Source organism: Parasteatoda tepidariorum, chromosome 3 (assembly GCF_982258835.1).
Source record: "Parasteatoda tepidariorum strain Cologne lab strain chromosome 3, Ptep-v5.0, whole genome shotgun sequence".
Lineage (NCBI taxonomy): Eukaryota > Metazoa > Arthropoda > Arachnida > Araneae > Theridiidae > Parasteatoda > Parasteatoda tepidariorum.
The window spans coordinates 30,360,405-30,381,888 of NC_141757.1; positions in this window are offsets into that span (position 1 = coordinate 30,360,405).

Genomic DNA, 21,484 nt, shown 5'->3' on the forward strand with positions numbered 1-21,484 from the left:
AAGCATCCCCCACGAAGGCTAGTTTTTCTCAATATTTGATTCAAGAGATCCATTGCTTTCCAATTGAAATTTTCTATAAATAACTAATAATTTCTTAATTACATGAGACAGGTGCTCTAAGATAAATATTATTTTCATCCTAAGAATAACAAAAACAATAAACAATAAAACGTAATATTAAAAAGAATCAAATTTAATTCTCTTTCTGTTTCGCTGAAAAAGTAATCAAGTTTACAAAAGATATTTTGTATCGAAAATTTCTGATTTTAAAATTTTATATTTTTAAAAACATTCGAGCATAGTAATACAAAATTATGTAAAAGTATTGAAATTTGTTTAAGAAAATTAATTTTTCTTAAGAATCAAAACTTTTTGTTTAATTAGTTAAGGTAATATAAGAAACCAATATTACATTATTTTTTAATAAGAGTTTTTAAAAAGAATTACATTATTTTTTAATAAGAGTTTTAAAAAAGATATATACTTTAATGTTAAAATCTCTTCAGAAAATTCGTTTTCATATCCAAACTAAAAGTATAAGAAAATTGCATGGTCGGAGGAAGATTAATTATACCAGTTTATTAGAAACTATAAAAAGCGTGATAATTTTTCCTGGCGTAAAGAGAAATATTATTTTTTTATGAATATTAATGGTTCTTTTCTTGTACAATGAATGCTGCAACGGCTCATACAGTTCGCGGGAGCTGAAAAAAATTCATTAGCGCTTTTGAAAACCTCACTTTCACCCTATGCTTAAAAAATAAGTCAAATTAAAAAGTTTCTCTTACGAAGTCCTAAAACCATTCTTCCGATGTTACCATTTAACACGATATGCTTGAATTAATAATGTGTTTTAACTGTTATATATTGTATTAATTCTAGATTAATTTATTATAATTGTAAGTTAGACAAACTTTTTTTCCATTTAATCTAAAATCTCGTATAATCAAATTATTTTAACACACTTATTTTTAAATACAAACATAGCAAAGAAAGAGAATTTTTTTTAACTTGAAAAATCCATCTTCCTCCTCGCTAATGCTTATCGAACTCGAAAAGAAATGCTAAACAGAATTATTTCTTGTGTAGAGTTAAAAAATGTTTTTACTGTACTTTAAAAAATAAGAGCACAATGACACTAAATTAATTAACTAGGGAAATCCATCCCCCTCCTCACTAGAGGTCGTGGATCCAAAAAAGTATTACTAAACGAAATCATCATCTGTGTAAAGCTAAAAATTTGTTCATAAAATTCTCTCAAAAAATTACAGCAATGTGACTATTACAGCACCAAGCAGGCTTTCAAAACCGTTGATTGATGCTGTAGGATTATTGAAACGAACATTAAATCCCGAATTTTCCACATCTAAATCTACGTTTTATTGTTACATAAAACGAAAGTCTTTATATAATAGGAAAATATATTTGATATTTTTTTCAATCTGTGCCTTCAGAGAATATATATATATATATATATATATATATATATATATATATATATATATATATATATATATATATATATATATATATATATATATATATATATATATATATATATATATATATATATATATATATATATATACACTGGTTATCATAAATTAAGGAAAATTCACAAAAATCGCGATAACTCAAGAAATTACACATGGAATTTTATGAAACTTACCCACAATATACAACACATAGTAAGGTATTAAACAACATAAAAAGAAATTATCAGACATTAATAGTAGTATAGAAATTAGCACATGTATAAAATAAACAAATTGGAAGTATCGGTTTGCAATAGAAAAAGTACCTTTAATATGGAATATGATTGCCTCTAGAAGCAATACAGCACAAACAGCGATGTGTGATGCTTTCAATTATGCGGTCTATCAGTTCAATAGGAAGTGAGAGCCATTGCTCTTGTAAAGCAGTTGCAAGCGTGGCAAGGGTCTGAGGGGGCGGATTGATGGCAGATACACGCCTCCCTAGAGCATCCCAAACGTGCTCGATAGGATTCAAGTCCGGGGATCGAGCTGGCCACTCCATGCGAGTAATTGTTTCCTGTTGAAGATAATCATCAACAATGCGAGCTCTGTGTGGTCTTGCATTATCGTCCTGTAACAGGAAGCAATCACCAATTGCCCCGGCATATGGGCGCACATAAGCATCAAGGATGTTGTCTCGATAAACCTGAGCATTCACGGTTCCCCTTGGAAAGACATGGAGGTATGTGCGCCCTCCTAAGGATATGCCTCCCCAAACACAGACACTGCCTCTTCCGTATGCATCTCTTTCACGGATGTTTGATGGATGATAACGGGTCCCAGGTTCTCTCCATATCAAATAACGTCTACTGTCACTTTCTAGACTAAACCTGGACTCATCCGTAAAGAGAACAGGCCTCCATTGATCTGACGTCCAGTGGACATGTTGTCGGGCCCACTGCAAACGGTCTCTCCTATGGCGTGATGTGAGCGGCACGCAAATGGCTGGTCGTCTCGCATACAGACCACCTTCGTGGAGCCTTCTGCGCACAGTTGACGTTGACACCAACCTTCCGGTGGCTGCAGCAAGAGAGGATCTAAGATGTGTCGGAGTAGCGGTTCTATTCCTGCGTGCACTTAATGTCAAATATCGGTCATCGGCACTGGTCGTAACAGTTGGCCGTCCTTGACTGAACCTCCTAGATGCCGAATCTGTGGTTTGAAATTGCCTCCAAAGTCTATGAACCACAGATGGACTCACATTTAGCCATCTGGCCACTTCTGATTGACTCTGCCCTGCCTCTAGTCTCCCGATGGCTCTCCATCGTAGTTATTCAGGCAAATGATGCCTAGAGGTCATTATTACGAATTGGCTATCTCAGATTTTCAATGTCGCAATCACAGTAAAATTTGTGTGCTTTCTCTCAAACTTGGACTTTTATGCTCCAGGCAGATGACGTAAGCCGAGTGCAGCGCCACTAATTTGCATATTGCAATTTTACTCAGCTACTCTTAGTGGACAACATATGCAAATTTTGCACGGTTTGGCTTACTTTTGAAAGAGTTATCGCTATTTTTGTGATTTTTCCTTAATTTATGATAACCAGTGTATATATATATATATATATATATATATATATATATATATATACATATACATTTTATTTGGAGTGTATTGTCCCATTGGCCTCTTAATGCCAGAACTGCTACTCTCTTCTCGTTACCCAGTGGGCACCTGAGGCCAAGCCAGGACGTTGGAGCAGCGTCGCCCACGTCACACAACCACAAACCCGTTTATAGTGTGGGTCACATTCACACAATCACGCAAAGGAGAAAACACATAGAACAGAGAGAGAAAGAACCATCCATGCCCTGAGCAGGAATCGAACCCGCAACCATCGGCTCCGCAGTCAGGCACACTAACCACTCGGCCACCTGGTTGGCGCTTTTAGAGTTTATACCTATCCAGTTTGTAAATAGGGATTATTTAAAGCCCGCAATTTCCTTGCGATTTTCATACCGGCTATTGCAGATGCAGGTAAAACATTTACCTGCATCTGCGATTGCCGGTATGAAAATCGTAATGACCATTCAATATATTTTTTATCTACTGAAAGTATATTTTTTAAAAAAGTGTTTAAGTGAAATGGGGTAAAAATAGCTGTTTCATGTGCAAACTAAGAATGGCACTTAATTTAAGCGAATCTGATTTTTTATGAAATTTTATTGAAATTAATTTCAATTACTTTATAAACTAATTGTTCAAATTTTCTAACTGCAACATTGTAAAAGTGCACTTTCAAAATTGCTCTCGACTGTATCCCAATTTCAAAGTGTGACCATATTTGTTATTTTTTTATGGATTTTTCAAGATTTAATTAACGGTTAAATTTATCCTTCCTATTATTTTAAAGAATTTTTTTTAAGTATTCGCATATACTTCCTTTTTGTAAAAGCAAAAACATGTTTTGCATCTCGGTTTTCACTTTATGGAAGATTTTTCTTCTTTTTCTTAAGAGGTATATTCTATTTATATAATTATAATTACATTCACCCTAGCATTTTTTCAACAGGACAAGAAGATTCTTGACTGTAGATGAAGGCATATAAATAAAAAGTTTATAAAAAATACTTTTTTGATTAAATTATTAGAACTAAGACATATCATTTTGGAGGATCAGAAACACCGAACTTGGTGAAAATGATTAATATAAATTAAAGCAATTGTTTTTTTTAATCGTTCCATAAAGGCCTTTAATAAAAAGAAACTCACCGAGATGTTAAATAAAATTAACAATATTTTTAATGTTTTAAAATTGTTGAATACCATGTTTACGCCATAAGTACTTTGATATTTTATTTTACTAATAAAATAATGGATCAACTATTTAAAATTTTATCTGCTAGCAATAAAAAAAATATATAAAAATAGACACGATCTTTTATCTTAACCATCTTATACTAAACTAATTTTGGATTTAAAAAAGCAGTAATATAGCAATATTTCGAAAACTTGGAATACCACCAGGGATAAATGTTGAGTGTAAAAAAATTATGTTACTTTGCTGTTACATTCTATTCGGAAAAATATTATAAACATTACGAAATACATATCTGAAGCTTTCTTTAAATCTTTAGTTTTATTTATTTATTTTCACAAGACTCAACCAGACTTTTAACTACATTCTTGTGGTATTGCGCCATATTTTTTAATTCGAGTTCAACAGAAATAGCAATGTTTTTTTCATCTAATAAATTAACATTTAATTTGTTTTTAATTTAATTGAATAATTTATTCTATTATAGTTGCAAAAAATCTTTAAGATTTAATTTTCAATAAAAAATTCAGTTGTTAAAGAATATCTTTTGTTTTTCAAATTGTTTTCGAAATAGAATAATTCTTTCACCTTTTTTTCAAATATTTTCATCATTTTTGGTTGAAAGTTTGGTTTTCCTGTCTCCTCTGAATCTGACCAGTTTCGGGAATAATATGCTATTTCTATAACTGTTATGATAGTAGCCTCTTACTCATGATTGTTAGGTCAAGTTTAGCCTATCTTTAGCTAGTGTTCTCTAGGTTTATTCTGAAAGTTGCGCAAAACGTCAGCGAAAATGAAAAGAATTTACAGTCTAATTTTTTAATATAGAAAAACTTACTCCATTGCAGCATTATCCGGGATAAAAAAACGATTTTACTTTAGTTAAATAATTTATTCTATTATAAATATATATAAAAAGCTTTAATCTTTATTTAATTTTCAATAATAAATTCATTTGTTAAATAATATCTTTTGCTTTTTGAACTGTTTACGAAATGCTATGTTTCTTTCACCTTTTTTTAAAGTTTTTTCATCATGTTTCATTTAAAGTCTGGTTTTCCTGTCTCCTTTGAATCTGACCAGTTTCGAGAGTAATATGCTATTTCTATAACTGTTATGACGGTAGCCTCTTACTCATGACTGTCAGGTCAAGTTTAGCCAATCCCTACCCAGTGCTCTCTAGGTTTATTCTGAAAGTGGCGCAAAACGTCAGCGAAAATGAAAAGCATTTGCGGTCTAATTTTTTAACATAGAAAAACTTACTTCATTGCAGCATTATCGGGGATAAAAAAAAAGATTGCAAAATAAATGGGAATAAGTCATTTTAAATATTTTAGACAAAATATATCTAAAGAACACATAATTATTTATAACAAGATGGTATATTATATTTAAAATTTTAATTTTGCTTCAAGAGTAAGGAACTTAAACTGTAGCTTTTTTATTTTTCTGGAAGAAAGAGCTTCAAAAAACATGTTAGAACCAGTAACTGAAATTCCTTCTCACTGCTCTTTGGCACTTTACTTGCTTCCTTTCGATCAGCGTTTCTTCTCGGCTTCACAAGCATTCTGGTATATTCTACAATTTTCCTAGAATTTTTGGTGTTTTGGCTACCTGTTTTGTAAGTTTTTCTCCCTTTTTTCAATGCTGAGGTGTGGTTCAACTGAATTTCATTGACGCAGTGGAATTTCCCTGTCAAGCACTATTCTTTAAGCCAAACAGACAATTGGGAAACTTTTTGTTCACCTTTCCATTTCATAACGTGGCTTCGTTCACGAGCTTTGATTTTGTGCTTCTTTATAAATATATGTAAAGTACTCCTAAGAAAAAGATTACCCTGAATGACTTTTGATCTAATGATCGGATCATTACGTCACTCAATCTTAATGGTTCGCATGGGTGACCTCAAAAATGCTAATTAATTAGTGAAGACGATATTTTAAGAAACAAAAGTAGATGCAAAAATGTACTTTATCTGAATAAACGTAAATTTCTTTCGACTGATACTTATTTCTGACCCCCAATACATCGGGGACAGCCAAAATCTGGGGTATATGGTGCCCATTGTCTGATCAGGAGAGTGCTCCAAAATCTGTACCCCTTAATGTTAAATTTACTTTTATAGCGTATTTCGCCATATCTAGTGATCCTTTTGAGAGAATTGAAAACTTTCTACACACAATTATAAAATTTGTTTATCCAAGGATAATTCCATATAAAAAATTAGATTTATAAAATATTTATTATTTTACAAAATATTTATTATTTATAGTTTTGATAATATTTATCATTTTACAAAATATTCATTATTTATAATTTAGATAATATTTATTACTTATTCTTAGCATATATTAGGTCACTCCTTCGAAGCATTAAATTGAGTCCTAGAGCGTGAAGATCCAATCATTATATCAAAAGGTGATCCGTTAAATTTTTATTGCGCATTTTACTTCTAGCAATTTTTGGCCAATTAGGTTCTTTGGTGAGGTTGTCGGATAAAAAATGTTAAATGTAATTTAGTGATTCCGTATTTTCTTATTTTAAGTAAAATGTCCCTTCAGATATCCTTTTGGGTATCTTTTCATATGCATTACGTGAAGGAGTATTAACTAACTGTTTTACTCCAATGTATTTACTTATAGTATGGATCAACTGGCGTTTCTAAATCTTTGCGACTTCACAAAAATGATGCACTTACTGTAATCTTTTATTAAAAAATTTTTCTTCGAACCTTTTCACAAATTTATGTAGATTTTTGTTTCACTTTGGTTACCCTGCAACAATTTTATTGTCTAATATGTTTTTAAATTTTTTTACATAACATTTTCATATAAACAGCGAAGAAGAAGGAATAATGTGACAAGTTTAAATAATTTAAAACCTGAAATTTAGTAGAAATCAATTTTTAAATTCATTTCCTCTTCTAAGATGGTGAAGTAGTTTCTTTTTTTTATCAAAAAAAATATTTTTAGAGTAGCGGGTAAGTGGAAAAATAATCAGAATAAAAATTTATTTTTAAATGCTTATTTTCAAAAAATGCAGAGAATGTGTCAAGAAAAAAGTGCATATAATACTGTAAATCACCGTCATATTACATATATTAAGCAGAAAGCATATGGAATTAAATCCGGAAGTTGCTGAAAATGATGAGTAATGAGGTCCATATACCAAACTCACATGTATAGGTTCTTCCTTGTGCTTCATTATCATCCCAGCTGGAACATTGGACATATGCCCAAGATTTGCACTGATATTAATGTAATCAAATTGAAACTGATATCAATAGTAAATGAGTATTGCCGCAGCATCTGTAACGGCAATATCAATGACATTTAATAAAACATTCAATTAAAATTAGCAATTTGTTTACGTTCTTCTAAATAGATACAATTATTATTTTAAAAAAAGATTTAAACGAAACATATTTTAAAAATTTTGTTCCTTTTTTACAATTAATTAATTTTGGTCATAAGTTCACATTGTAATGAAAAAAAAAATTTTTTTAAAAATTTAAAGAAATGGAAAACATAAGTGCTACTTATTCGTCTATGAGAACAAAAACAATTGTCTTACATAATTAATTTTGACATTAAGTGCAAAATTAATTGAAAAAAAGGTTTTCGCTAAAACGCTGCATTAACAGAGGAAAGCTATTTTGTCTAGAAGAACCATCAATAAAAAGAGTCATATTATTTTTGTCGAAATGATGCTTAATTAATTTTGGTAATAGGTACACTATTGGTATTAGATAAATAATTCCAAGAAACAAAGGCGATAAAATGTAACTTAATCAATAACTTTAATTAAACATTTACTATCAAATTACATAAAGTTATCCTTCACGTCTGACAATTCTTGAAAATTGGTAGCTAACTCTTGGAACATATAGAACGTTATTTCCAAGTTGTATATTTTTAAGGCGAATGAAGTTTTTAATCAAATAATATGTATTATTCGTATCATATTAAGTACTAAATTTAATTATACTGGTAGTAATATCACAAATATAGGTACTGTGAAAATAAGTTTTTTTACGGTTTACCGAAAGGGAAGGATACAAGAAGAATTTATTGAGGCGGTAATTTTTGACTATCGGCTTTACATTGAGATTTAGCGTTACGTAAAATGAGTAAATTTTAGTAGTAAGTAGTTAATTTTTATTTAAATGGTATGAACTTCTAGAAACATGCTTTGCATGTTGTTAATAAAATAACTAAAGCACTCATCGAAGGACAAAAACTTATAGCAAATAAAAAAATAGAATTGTTACTGCTTATTGTGTCAGTATATGTCTATCAGTTTTGAGTACCGAATGAGCATTAATAAGAACAGTTTTGTAAAATCGAAATCATATAATAAGTTTCTAGAAAAAAATTTCACGCAGTGAATTAGTTTAAAATTCAATGAAAATTTATTTTTATTTTAATGGTATGAACTTCTAGAAACATGTTTTGCATGTTGTTAATAAAATAAATAAAGCTCTCAGGGAAGGACAAAAACTTATAGCAAATTAAAAAAAAATGGAATTGTTACTGTTTATTGTGTCAGTATATGTCTATCAGTTTTGAGTACCGAATGAGCATTAATAAGAACAGTTTTGTAAAATCGAAATCATACAATAAGTTTCCAGAAAAAGATTTCACACAGTGAATTAGTTCAAAATTCAATGAAATCATTTGAAATGTTCCCTCTACCCTCTAGATGTTTTTAGAAAATTAATGTTTCAAAAAGAAGAGAAAAGTTTAATTTTGGATTATTAGAGCTTCATCGATTTAGTCATTAGGCTTCACTCAATGAAATAGAGCTGTTTTAATTTACTTGAAAACATTTTGGAAGAAAATATACTTAATCATTTCAAGCAATTACTTCAGAAGCAACCTGGATAATTTATTATGGATAACGTGTACCGACAAACTGTTCTAAAGTTTAATCAAACAAAACTGCATAAATTATAAAAATAAAACTTCGATACATTTATTCTTAAACTCATCGATTGTGTATTGATTATTTCTCTATATTAAAAGAACGCTAATGCCGACAATGGTTTGGTTGCTAATGTTATAATTTGTTTTTAAGTGCATAAACTATATAACTTAAAAAAATTAAATAACGAAAGTGTGTTAAAAAAAACATACAGATATACGGGCTGTATAAAACTGAAAATAAAAATACTTTAGCATTAACAAAAATTTGCTATTTTTCCTTATAAATTTATAAACTGTTCATGTTTCTTAAATCTTCAAGATATATTTCAAATCATAAGTATAAAGCTAAATTACTACAGTGGAGCCACTTAGAAAAATACTATATATTAGGAAAATAAGAAAAATACGCGAATTAAAAGCAATTTCGCTACAATTCTGCATTGTTGGAGCTGAAACTGAGAATAATTTTGTTTAGGCGAGTCACGCAACTTAGGCATATTTTATCAGGCTAAAATGTTTACAAATCAGAGGGAAATAATAAGAACTAAGGAGCTAGATAAGAGAATGACTACCACTCACGAACACCAGATGTTTTAAATAATCTGATAACATGGATTTTCTCCTGCAATTCTACGGAGGTTATCATATTTTGAGGTTTAAATGGGATGATTTTCTGACGTTGAGAATCGTTTTCTGGTTTAATCTTTGTAATGATACCACTAAATAAAACGCTCTGAGAAAAATGCTGATGCTTTAGCAAAGTTGGTGTTTTAAGTTACTTATTTACTTAGAAGACAGTAAACTTAAATGGTAACAGAAATCATAATATAGTAAAAGTGATGCACGATTGTTCAAAAAATTAGATTCCAAGTTATGCGTTGTTGTATTATGTAATTTTAATTTAAAGCCGAATATTTATTTAGCGTTTAGTTATTGCAATGTATTTGATTGTTGGATATATTTCTCTAACTTTACGGAAAGTGTCTTATAGCTAAGTTGTCATGTGGAAAGAAGAAAACTCGGTGACAGAAATGTTTTGTGACTTGCATATAGAAAATATTAGCACACAAATAATTTTTTCTTTCTGCACAAGGTATGATAAAACACTGCATAATGGATGTCAGATAAATATGACATTCAATGCGACCTAGCGTTGTTCTTGTCAAAGCAATTCGTTGAACTAAGCAATGCGTCATAAAGTTACCCACTGTCATAGACCTAGATAGTTGCATGATCATTTACATGGTCATCAATTTTCCCTTTCGTGAAGAAAAAAACCCTGTTTGCTGTCCGACTAGGGATTCTTGGGTATGTAGTCGAATGGTTTAAATGTCAAGGAAAAAGGTGTACACCTCCTTAACGCAGATTCAAATGCTTTATATAATTGTAGTTTGTGTAATTCAAATGCTTTACATAGTTGTACATTTGGCACTATTCTCTAATATATAGGACAGGCCTCGTTTAGTAAAATCACAGTAACTCGTTTCGCATTCGAAATATTTTGATGCATAAAATCTGAAGGAACTCTCCTTAGCGGAAAAAAGAGAATATTATTAAAATGACCTGTATTTTGTTATTATAATATTAATTGCGTAATAAAATTAAGTAATTAAATAGCATAATATCAATTACTAAATGATATTAAATAAGGTCATGTCTCGTATAGTAAAATTACAGCGAACTCGTTGAACATTAGAAATGTTTTGATATATAATATCTGAGCGAAGTCACCTTGGCGAAAAAAAAAAGAACATTATTAAAATGACACGCATTTTGTTGTTATAATATTAATTATTGAAAAAAAATTTAATGATTAAATAATATAACATTAATTATTAAATTATATTAAATAAGGACATGCCACGTATAGTGAAATTACAGTAACTCCTTGTACATACGAAATTGTTTGATACATAACATCGATGAAACTCACATAGGGGGGAAAAGAGAACATCATCAAAATAACTTGTTTTTTGTTATTATAATGTTCATTATTTCTTTCGGTTTTGAACCAGGAAAAAAAAAACTTATTGTAACAAATGAATGCTCGATCAGTAGTTCATTTTTTATCTATTAAACGGAAAAAAATTTTTTTTTCGTACATTGATTCAACAGTGAGTTTCCGTAATTTTAATCATTTACATGTCAATGTTTCAAAAATAGAGCACATATTTTGAGTTTGAATTCAATGACCAATTAAATTTTGAATAATATAAGTTTTCACAAATTTAAAGTTTACATGGAGAATTATTTGTTGTATTTAGTTTGGTTCCGTTTTTATAATATTTTTTTTTATAGATTTAATAAAGTTGATATAATTTTTAAGCTTTTATCTTGCTTGTTTATATAACATACCAAAAATCCAATTTTCATAACACTGCTACAATACTTACGAGCTTTTAAAGTGGTATTACTAGTCATCACATTTAAACTTTTTTTAGCATAAAACCAAACGTTCAATTTTTGGGAAATAGTCGTTTTAATAATTCTATTTTTAGACTTTAAATGATTCATAGAAATATGTTTTCTACAATTCATTCAATTTTATTTTATTTTATTACCGTCTTTGAACAGTCGACCCAATTTTTGGGTTTGCTACTACTAATGTTCAACTCCGTAGCCTTGTAATTTTGAACCAATCCAGAAGAGAAGGAAACTCCTGGATCAGTACACCCAGAGGTACCCTCGACAGATTTAACATGCAACAGTCACCATTTACTACACGGAGAGTCTTCGGCCGGCAGGGATTGAACCCACAACCTCTTGGACAGGGGCCTAGTGCCCTACCAACCAATCTATCCCGGCCCAATTCATTCAACTGGTGTTATCGTTGCCTAGTTTGCAATAACTTGTATGTCAAAATTTTAAATTTTTTGGTAGCACAATACATAGTGGAAGGGGTATCGCCCAATCCCACAATATCGACCTACTATGGAATCACTTTTTTGAAATCATTTAGGCAGCTTATAAGACCTTGTATGTGAGCCGTGGTTACTCAGGGAATACAGCATTCGCCTTACAATGAGGTGAACTGGGTTTAAATTCCAGCGAAGATTGGTTTATAAGAATTCTGCACCCGCCTCGCACTGATCACAGGCTGACGCAAAATAACCTCAGTAGTAGCCGAATCAGAGTTCAAAATTACAAGGCTATTGAAACATTGGTAATCATAGATGCCTAATCAGGTCAGCTGTCCAACGTCAGTTATAAGACCTCGTACGCCATGATATAGAAACGCTTTTTGCGTTTCCTGAAATCAAAGGATTTTTGACATTTTGAGTGACAGCACCGTTGTAACACGATTCTGTGATGTAAAGATAAGTAATGATGTTTAAATATAAAAACATGGATAAATGTGTTTAGGTTCAACTCTTAATGACATAAATTTACAGGTGGTAGATAATAGAGTGATAGAGATGTTGTAATGTCATCGAATATAGTATGATGATACTCTATATCGTATTGTATGATGATACTTTATCTAAAGTAATGCAAGTAAAGTATGCACTCTCTCATATTTAGTGTTTTTATCGTTTGTATAAATTCTACTAACTGAAAAGAAGTTTTATCTAATAAGACGACGGCTTTTAGTTTCTTTCACGGATTCTTTTTATTGCTGTTATTTTGGAGTATTAAGCAAAAACGTGCAAGAAGAAGTGAAGGGAGACACAGTTGACTATTCCGTTAATTTCTACTAAATGACACTGCTACCAGATGGCGACAAAAATGTGATAGTCTCGGAGATTCATTCGTGAAGTTATGAGTAGTTTTTGAGATGTCAAGCCATTGGTCAAATAAGGTTACTATGTCCGCTTTTGGAACAAATAAGAATAAGTAAAGGAATTTGAAAAGAATAAGTTATAAGAAGTTTACGATTTTTGAATTCAAACAGAAAATTAACTCTTCTATTACAATAAAATAATTACTTATTCAACATTTATTTTACAGTGTGTCTGGCTTTGCCGCTTTGGAAAAATAATGCATTTTTAATTTTCCCTTAGGTTAAATACTTACTTAGAGTTGATTTTTAATTAAATAATAAAATAATATTTAATAATTGTAAAAAAACTGAAATTTCTGAATAAATATTTTTAAAATATAGAAGAAATGAGCATGAGAAGCGCTTGACGGAGAAAAAAACATTTATAAAGAGGAGTAAACTCTTCTTCAACCCCCTCCTGAAAAAAGATTTATAAATAAAACTAAATTTCGTTAAATGAGTGCTTTGTTTTATACATTTCCTTGGGATTGATAAATTTGTAAAATAATATGAAAAAGAATAAAAAACGTTAAAATTTTAAAGAGATGCATATTTTTCTTACAATAGTACACGCAAATTAATAGTCTTGTCTCAGCTGTTTTCGTAATTTAACTTCTTTAATTAATGTTCGAAAGTAATTAAAACAAAACTTCTATTCCCAAAGGCTGGATTTAAATCTATTTATAATTTTTTTAGATTTTTTACTCACATTCGAAATAATTTTTTGAAATGCCATTCAGTTTCAAGCATTAAAATGCTCGTCTAGAGTTGGCTCCAAAATTCCCGTTGTCAGAATAACTGTTTACTTGTGAAGAGGTCAAAAGTATAAGGAAAATCCCATAAAATATATGATATCAAACTCCATCAAAGCTCAAACCATTTTCCTCTTCTAATGCGAGTTTAATGCATAAGAAATGAAACTTTACTTTAGAAAATTACAAAATTTTGCATAGTTGACATTATGCATCTCCTTTCAAAGCAAAACTCTTAAGCGAAGTATATATTAGCAATAATTTCTTTCGAAACTTTCTTAACTTAAAACCGCATTGTCAGCTTTTTTTAAAGTTTGTCACGTGCAACATTATTAAGCGTGAGTAACTTTAAGTACAAAACGTTTACATTAAATTATTCTATTTAATACACACCATAAAATAAATGTCATGGCATAATCATGATAGAGCAGAGAACAGTAGTGCTAAAGTAGGTACAGAATTAGTTAACACAATAATGCACACATTATCTGCCTTAGAACGTTTTTTTAGATATACATCACGCATGGAGGAAACAGTTCTAATAAAATTACTGCACTGTATGAGAAGAACACTTATGTTAAAAAAACATAATTAAAATATTATTTAATAATTTGCAATATTTTGAAACAAATCATTTTCAAGCAGGATTTAGAGTAAAAAATCTGAAAAGACCAAGCATAAAAATATTCAATAAGAAAGTTATTTTAAATTTATAGCTCATATTTTATAGAAGTTAATGTCGTAGTACAACTTTAAAGCTTAGAAAAACCCCAATCAAATTGCACATCATTGGTTTGTTTAGTTCTTTCTTGACGGTTTGCGTAAGTTATTTTTGAAGCACGATCCTTTTTTAGAATATAGATCCTTTCTTCTATAAAAATTGATTTTCATTACCTATCTAAATTCGGTAACGAAAAACTCTAAAAATGTTGTTAATTATGAATGAATAAAAATGAATAAAAAAGGAAGGAAAGAAAATAAGTAAATAAATAAAATGTAAGTAAATTAAAAAAGAAAGAAGGAAAATATATAAATAAATAATTTATTGTCATAATCATTTCCAATCTCGTTTTTTGAAAAATTTCTACAATGCTTCACATTTACGAAGATTATCCTTTTAAAACAATTTTATGCTCGTATATTAGTTTTAAATCCATATTGCTGTTTGATCAATATATTCTACTTTATTTATTAAAAAGTTTATTGGTCAATGCGTTTTAGGAGCAAATGGGTATTTCGTATTTAAATTTCACTTAATTCCATCCCATAACTTTAAGAATAAAATTAAAATGTATATGATGTTATGAACGATAAGAATGTAATTTTCATAATTAGTTAGGAATGAAGCAGAAAGTATATTCTATCTAGGATTTCTTTTAAAAAATTCCATTTAAAGTATACAGCCACAATAGATATTCCACAAAAAAAAATCCCCCTGAAGGTTTATCACCAAATATTCTTTTCACGAATGGTGTGAATATTTAGAACGAAATGAGAACTAAAAAAACATTATGAACTGGAATTTTATTCCTTTTCATACTTTCAAGTTCAAACATGCATTTTTTATCTGTCAATGGATCAGTCACGTGCAAATAGCACGCGTGTGGCATTCAACTACCTGTTGCTTAGGGGGTGATGTGCTCTCTAACGGATAATCCAAGTGAAAAGTTTTACCCCCACGCATTTTACTCTAAAAGCTTTCGCCTTCTGGAACATCGCCCCCGTCCATGTAACACGTTTGAATATTTTTATGTATTAAATTTGATATAATTTAATCTTTTACTGTGTCAATAAAATTTTAATTGGCAAAAATTTTGTCAGATAATATACTTTTCTTTAAATGCTTAAGAGACTCTACTTAATTCTTTCTCCACTCGCCAACCCACGCAATGACCTCTCATTAACCTTTGTTTTTCTTTTCCTCATCTTATAATTCAATATTTTATTAAAACATATATAGTTTTGATTATAAAATATATACTTATTATAATTTTAAGTAAGACCATTCTGTTATATGTTAATCACATGAAAATGAAGAGTTACTTGTATTTGAAAAATAATTTTTTGAATTAACTAGTTAGAAATATATATAAAACATGAAAATAATTATAAAGATTTTTTGAAGGAAAACAATTGAAAAAAATTAAAAAATTAAGAAAAATTCGAATATAAGAAAAAAAATAATAAAAGCAGGGAAATAAAACAAGGAAAAGATACAATATTTAATCAGCTCTCACTTGTATAAGAAAAAAATAGTGATTTCTAATGATGTATAAATATAGCTAAAGCAAAATATACAAATATACTAAAAAATATACAAAATATACTAACGCAAAATACAGTAGTACGAAAAACATCGAACCGAAAATTGAACTTATTACGCAAAAATTTTTAAATAAAACAATCAAAAGCAAAAAATGGAAAATAAAAATTAAAGAAAATACTGAATAAATCTTAAAATGTAATATGTAAAGCTAGTAGAGAATTCAAACGTACTTACACTTACTTCATATTTTCAAAAATGATATAAAATGTTTTCGTACGAAGTTTGCCAGATTACGAAACATGAAAATCGAAGCTAAAGTAGAGGATGATGGATCAACTTGTGACGCGTTTCTACTGAAGTGCAGAAGCGCGTTTGATTTGTTAGTTACTTTGGAATGTCTCGAATATGGATGTGCGCAAGGTAATAATATACTGAATAAATCAAAGTTCATAATTAATAAGGTTAAATTTCAATTAGAAAAATTTAATATTACTAAGGTTGAATTTTAATTGGAAGCTTTTTTGATGATTTTAAAGTAATTAATAGGATTTAATTTTTTTTCCATTTTTATTTTAAAAAAAATATTTAATATTTTCAGCCACGGAATTGCTCGTATTGGATTTAAACATGGTTAAAACATAAAATTAGTTAATATAGAAATTTTTAACTATTACAAACATTTAAATAAACGATTTTATTAAGAATTTAATTGCGTTGGTTGAATATAAATTGATTTTGTTTTTAAATCGATAAATAAATATTCGATAAATAAATATTATAACAAATTGTTTTAATTCTATTAAATTCATTAAAAATAATTTCATTAAAAATTTATATAAATGTTTTAAGAAACAATTGAATTCCGTGTAAATATAAACTATTTCAATTCAAAATAATTTTATATAAAATTCAAAATCAATTTTCTTAACAGTAGGAATTTAAGTCAATATTACAAATATTTCCTTAAATTTTAACACTTAAATCAAAATATTAAAATTAATTTTATCGTCATGATTGCGAAGCACGATTAATTTCTCAGGGTAAATATTATCTAACAAAATTATATAATTTTGAAAATGAAAGATAATTAAATCATAAATACATCTAAAACCAAATTTTATGATAGGATTACCAGAGGTACAATAAGAGTACGCGGGGCAGTTGGCAATTCAAATTTTTGTGGCCCTTAGATTAAATTTTTTTCTCGTATATTTTTTATTTACTCAAATATAAAAGCATTTATATATCTTTTCATTTAAGAAAGCATCTTTAAAATTAAAATAAATAATAATAATAAATTAAATTTCACTTCATTTTATTCAATTGGAACTAAAAAATAATCATAACATTTTGAAAAATCATTGTTTTTCTTAATTTTTCTTAATTTATTTTCAAAAAATCCATTTTAAGGGGGCCTCTAATCATGGGGGCCCAGAGGAGTATAATTTTTCTCATAATAGTGTGAAAATAAGTTAGCTAAAAGTAATGATTAATTAGATACTCGTGCTTTTCCATCGATTTGAGCAGAAGTATGTTTTTCATTTTAAAGATAATTATAAAGGAGACAAATATTAATTTGAATTTCCCAATAATCCAAATCTCAGTTAAATGTATTTTTATAATCATACTAATAATTTAAAAGAACGTCTTTTAGTTTAAAAAGGGGAATGATAAAGAGATCTTGGAAATCAAAATCCGCGATAGAATTGATGTTATTTTGTTTATTAAATTTTAATATGAGTTGATTATTTGTGAAATAATGTGTGAAATAATAATGTGTTGTTAAGTAATGAGAGAAAATGGTACAGGGTTAAATTAAGTCTGAATTAGGCCCAGAAGTCATTGTTCTAAATTTAATAAGAATTTTATGCAATTTCAGACAGATTATTAAACATGGAAATCTTATATTATTAGTTTTAATTTTTAGCCTCTTATAAGAACCTATTTTTTTAATGATAATATTACTGTTTAATTTGCAAAGATTAAAACATTTACTATTATTTAACTCCTTATTTAAGAGTTCGACATAAAATATTTACTGAAGATTGCGTGTTTATTGTTAGCTATGTATATGGGGCAATAATTTTATTTTTCTATAATTTCAAATTGACAGGTCAATTTCGGAAAAATATTTTTAAAACGAACTGTTATTTTAATTTTCCCTATTATTAAAAATAAAGTTTTTACATTAATAAAGTACAGTCTATTTCCTTTCTGTTAACGTACCTAAAGGTAAAGATAACAAATTTTTTATCTTTAAGCAAAATTCATTGAAATCATTAGGAAGGAAAATTTGGAAATTTATTAGATGTGAGTTAAATAGGTCTAAATTCTGTGTCTTTAAACATTAAATTTCTTAGTTCTAAGATTTCTCCAATATTTAAATTAATAGTAAGTACATGCGTATGATGCTTGTCAAAATATTCTAAATATTTCTCTTCTGAACAGTGACATTCAAAATCAGATATAATAATTTTCCCAAATTTTTGCTAATATCATTATAATTAAAAATATAGTTCTTTAATTAATAGTAATAAAAAATTACGGTATATCACATTTTTGTTTTGCTTAGTGACATGTTTCAGTAAAAATACATTTTACTTTAAAAAAAAAACGACACTCTGAGAACCGGTTCTTTTTTCCGTAATTTGATTCGGTTATATTTACAGTGTACGAAAAAAAATTATACTTTCGAACAAAAAATTAAAGCAATGAGGGGAAAAAAAGATAAAATTGCGGAAATAAAAGGAGATTGTTTCCTTTTTTTTATTCAATTGTTTGCCGTTTATGGGAACTTCTAGATCATTTGAGTAAAATATCTTGAATTGGAAAGTATAAGTACCGCACTATTGTGAAAATGTGATCTTTCTCGCATTCAGAGTTAAGCATGTATCAAAATATTGCATTTTGCACGAAGCAAGAGTTCATGATTATTTTTTTTTCCTAAAAGCAGTTTCTTTTGAAAAACTCATTTCCAAATTTAGGGGCCGGATAAATGGAGCATTTCATACATCCTACAGAGGTATATTACTTTTAAAGAGAAAGCATATTAGAACAAAAGAAGATAAAAACATACCTTTTCTAAATAAAGATTTTCTTTTTAAATTTAAGGTATAAGATTGTATCCATACTGAGCAGTTTATTTAACCAGGTTTCAAAATTTATTTTCTCTTTACAATTGTCAAGTTTAAAAAACATTTTTTGAATGTTTAATAATGAATTAAGTAAATATGTTTATTTTTTAAATGATTATTTAGGCAGATTCAATAGTAAATCAAACAGACATGTGTATTTTTATTAATTATCATTTATACATATTTAATTATAAATTCACCAAACATGTTTTTATACATGATTATTTATGCATGTTTAATTATGTATTAACTAAACGAGTTTATTTTTATTTACGGTTTCTTATGAGTGTTTAATTATAAAACAAATCTATCATGTTTTTATAATTGGTTTTCATGCATATTTTATTATATAATAATACTGAAATATGTTTATTTTTATACATGATAAGTATGTGTGATAATATAATTTAATTAATAAAACATCATTAGGTTAAGATTCAGCACAGTGTCATATTTGTAACATATTTAAAGCTATTCGTAATTAAATCATAAATTATATTTATTTCAGTTTCCGTTTATATTTCATTTCCTAACTTTATAATGCTATATGTTGAATTAAATTAGTCTGTTTCTCTAAATTTGCTGAATTATAGTTCCTTAGAAAATACACACGTGCACAAGCAACCATTCACACATTTTAATAACATATTTATTTTTTAATCTTTTAAACGTGTGAATTTTAAAGAATATTTTGCATTTGACATAAAGTTTTATTTTTCTGTCTAACTTTTTCATTGCTAAGCAATGGTCAAAATTTTATAACAAGTTTAACTAACTAATTAAAAGGATATCAAACGAGATAAAAATGGACAAACTGAAAATTTTTAGCTCTTTGCAAATTTTAAAATTGCTCATTGCTATAGTAGGCACTTAACCATTTTCCCGGCGTAGTCAACAAGCATCCAGAGAAAATACGGTGAATTCAATTATACAATTATAAAAATACAGTTAATTCAATTATGCAATTATAAAAATACAGTAAATTCAATAATAAATTTCCATTTGAATAATTATGCAATAAAACCAAAATCAAATTAAATAACTAATATTACTTGCACACGTAAAATGGGATAAGAACCCTACAGTTTTTTACTAATGATGTTACTAATTTTTGACCTTAAATATTAATGTGAGTTTCAAATTAATAAAGTTAGTGACTGCTTAAAGTGTCAAATACATATTTACGTAGATATTATGCTACACTCTACATAAATGTGAGTAAAAGAACCATAATTTAAAAAGCATACAATATAACTTTTCTGGTTGCTACATTGCTAAAAATAAACATAAATAAAAAAATGATAAAAATGTTAAAAATAAGCATTAAAATAGCAGTTTTAATACTACTTATACATTTTTCTTTTAATGAATTTAAGAAGATCTTTATAATGATCAAAGCAAATTTGTCGAAAAAAACACATTTATATTTATTGCATTTTTACGAATAATTGCAAGTCAAAATAGTTAAATATTATAAATAGCTATATGCATAATATTTACATCTAATATTTATATATTATACGTCAATATTTACATATAATATTTACTAATAGATTTACATAAGGGCAGATCTCTAAAATCTTTAACTTTTGATAATAAAAAAAGTAATAATAAATAATAGGCACACTATTTTTACACCTCCATAATTGTTTGAAAATGTATAAAATATCAGAAAAAAATCGTGAAATCGAAAATTTTGATGCCCTTATAAGCATAAGCTGAAAATTTAAGTTTTCGAGCTAATTTTTCTAGGTAAAACATAAAAACGACGAAAGTATCATTTATTTAATAAACATATAAACTTACTGAACCTATTTTTCTTTTTAATATTTTTATCCATATTTACCTTTAATTTTTCATCAAAAATTATTAATATCATAAATGAATTGAAGAAATTTTAATATTAAGTTAAATTGTTATAAAATGTATAAAAAGGCTTACTTTAATTATTTTCAGCCAAAAAATATCTTCAATGAGTAAAACATAGGGAAAAAACTAAGTTCTCATATGTTAAATTTAATTAATTAATCTTAGGTTACGGTTTGACAGGGTTACGGTATGGTCAACCTAGGGAATAGATCGAAAACTTAACTCAGATGCAACGCAATGCGATGCACACAACACAGAAAATAAATTAGGCAATGACAAACGTGTGATCAAAATTTTGATTGATTTTAACATTTACTTTTTAGATCTGCGTCTGATTACTGTCTTGACATCGTAACTGTAACCTCACCGAATGACAGTTTGTGATAAATTCGATTAATTTATGATTACTGCAAATAAAAATATTTATCAATAATAATGATACAAGTTTGTTTTACTTTAAATAAGCTTTTGGAATATCACTAAC